Raw genomic sequence first — 3,147 nt, 5'->3', positions numbered from 1 at the left:
GGCTCTGATCCACCAGGAGGCCTGGTCACAGATCGGGCCGTGGGGGCGTTGACCCCTGGAACTCTCTCCAGGTATTGTTGCAAGTCCTACCTGGAGTTTACCTGGAGAGAGTTCCGGGGGTGAACGCCCCCACGGCCCGGTCTGTGACCAGGCCTCCTGGTGGACCACAGCTTGATCAACCAGGCTGTTACTGCCGTCTGCACGCAAACCAACCTACGAGCCACAGCCCGGCTGGTCATGAACCGACTTTAGGTGCTTGTCCAGTGCCAGCTTGAAGATTGCCAGGGATCTATTGGTAATCCCTCTTATGTATGCTGGGAGGCAGTTGAACAGTCTCGGGCCCCTGACACTTATTGTATGGTCTCTTAACGTGCTAGTGGCACCCCTGCTTTTCAATGGGGGGATGTTGCATTGTCTGCCAAGTCTTTTGCTTTCGTTGTGAGTGATTTTCGTGTGCAAGTTCGGTACTAGTCCCTCTAGGATTTTCCAGGTGTATATAATTATGTATCTCTCCCGCCTGCGTTTCAGGGAATACAGGTTCAGGAACTTCAAGTGGTCCCAGTAATTGAGGTGTTTTATCTCCGTTATGCGCGCCATGAAGATTCTCTGTACATTTTCTAGGTCAGCAATTTCACCTGCCTTGAAAGGTGCTGTTAGTGTGCAGCAATATTCCAGCCTAGATAGAACAAGTGACCTGAAGAGTATCATCATGGGCTTGGCATCCCTAGTTTTGAAGGTTCTCATTATCCATCCTGTCATTTTTCTAGCAGATGCGATTGATACAATGTTATGGTCCTTGAAGGTGAGATCCTCCGACATGATCACTCCCAGGTCTTTGACGTTGGTGTTTCGCTCTATTTTGTGGCCAGAATTTGTTTTGTACTCTGATGAAGTTTTAATTTCCTCATGTTTACCATATCTGAGTAATTGAAATTTCTCATCATTGAACTTCATATTGTTTTCTGCAGCCCACTGAAAGATTTGGTTGATGTCCGCCTGGAGCCTTGCAGTGTCTGCAATGGAAGACACTGTCATGCAGATTCGGGTGTCATCTGCAAAGGAAGACACGATGCTGTGGCTGACATCCTTGTCTATGTCAGATATGAGGATGAGAAACAAGATGGGAGCAAGTACTGTGCCTTGTGGAACAGAGCTTTTCACCGTAGCTGCCTTGGACTTTACTCTGTGGCCCAGTGGCCTGGTGGCTAAAGCTCCTGCTTCACACACGGAGGCCCCGGGTTCAATTCCCGGCAGGTGGAAACATTTCGACACATTTCCTTAAACCTGTTGTCCTTTTCACCTAGCAGCAAATAGGTACCTCAGTGTTAGTAGACTGGTGTGGGTCGCATCCTGGGGGACAAGATTGAGGACCCCAATGGAAATAAGACAGACAGTCCTAGATGACGCACTGACTTTCTTGGGTTATCCTGGGTGGCTAACCCTCCGGGGTTAAAAATCTGAACGAAATCTTATCTTATCTTATCTTACTACTCTGTGTTTTGTTTGTGAGGAAATTATAGATCCATCTACCAACTTTTCCTGTTATTCCTTTAGCACGCATTTTGTGTGCTATTACGCCATGGTCACACTTGTCGAAGGCTTTTGCAAAGTCTGTATATATTACATCTGCATTCTTTTTGTCTTCTAGTGCATCCAGGACCTTGTCGTAGTGATCCAATAGTTGAGACAGACAGGAGCGACCTGTTCTAAACCCATGTTGCCCTGGGTTGTGTAATTGATGGGTTTCTAGATGGGTGTCGATCTTGCTTCTTAGGACCCTTTTAAAGATTTTTATGATATGGGATGTTAGTGCTATCGGTCCGAGAAGTCCCAACGGGGAAAAACACACCGTTCGAGGGCCCTTACACCCACCCAAAAACAAAAACACACTCACCCGGGTTGGCGGAGGTGGATGGGAGGTACTACTTAATTTATAGATTTACCCTTCCGGGAAGAAGTAGGTAGTTTATACTGTTAGTACACTAATATTAGGATTATTGAGGCAACTGTAGACAATAATAATGTAGACCTACGACCTTAACATAGGTAGTAATAGGCCGATAATGTAGGCAAACACTAGGTTAAGTTAGCTAGGGAGAACTGGCAGCCCAAGTTTGAACGACGAGGCGCGGGTCTCGAAGATGCCAGATCTCTCTTCTATGACCAGATACCAACTGGACAACACGTGCCAGGATCAGCAGACGGCGCCCCCCACGTGTCTTCACATAGACCTGGGGAAATCTGATGGAGGCACCTCGATGTACCATAGATGACCTCCTCTGTCAGGCCCATACAGTATGACAAGACCTCCACTTTATCTTAGGATTCTGGCCAGCGTCTGGGGAAAGTTGCAAGTGAGTTGAACTGTAGGCCTATGTGCAGCTGGTAGTGCATGCCCAGAACTAAGGCTCCAGGTTGCACGTGGTTTCTGAGGGGAAGTCCAAAGGGACTAAGCTTAGGGAGGTTGAAGATCAGGATATATGCTGCAACACCAAGTAAGTTAGTCCTTCAAACGTGCATGCAGGCGAGATTTCTTGCAACATCAGTCATTTATGAAAATCTGTCCTATAAGCCACTTGTGAGGCTGAGGTACCGACCTCAGAGCTCGGTGTCAACAGAGCTTGCCAGGGTAGGCGACTCACTTGGAGGCAGTCCAGACAAATTTTCACAGTGGTCCTTCGAACCGGATGTGGAATAGCTAGGTTAAAATTAACATAGCTAGGCCACAGTTAGGAACCAGTTTAAGAGTTAGGTTAAGTTAGTACACCTAGGCCCAGAGTTACACAGAGGCTAGGCCAAGCTGACTATACACAGAAGTTGTTATTTGCAGTAATTTACAGGTAGGCTATTATTATTATTATAATCAAAAAGAAGCGCTAAGCCACAAGGGAGTACAGGTAGGCTAGAGAAGCTTGTGAATTTAATTATTTACAGTGATTACAAGTAAACCAGAGTAGGAGACTTGTGTGTTAATTACTTACAGTGGATTTGCAAAGTAGCCACAGTTAGGCTGGCTTGTGCAATATTTACAACAGTTATAGTAGCTAGGACAGATTTAACCTAGTTATTATTTACAGGGAGTTCTAAAGCCAGGTTTAAGCTATAGCACACTAGTTAGGTTAGGATTTACCTTATCCAACCATCCAC

Source organism: Cherax quadricarinatus, chromosome 36 (assembly GCF_038502225.1).
Source record: "Cherax quadricarinatus isolate ZL_2023a chromosome 36, ASM3850222v1, whole genome shotgun sequence".
Classification (NCBI taxonomy): domain Eukaryota; kingdom Metazoa; phylum Arthropoda; class Malacostraca; order Decapoda; family Parastacidae; genus Cherax; species Cherax quadricarinatus.
The sequence above is the reverse complement of the archived record's forward strand: the minus strand, read 5'-3'. Positions refer to the sequence as shown.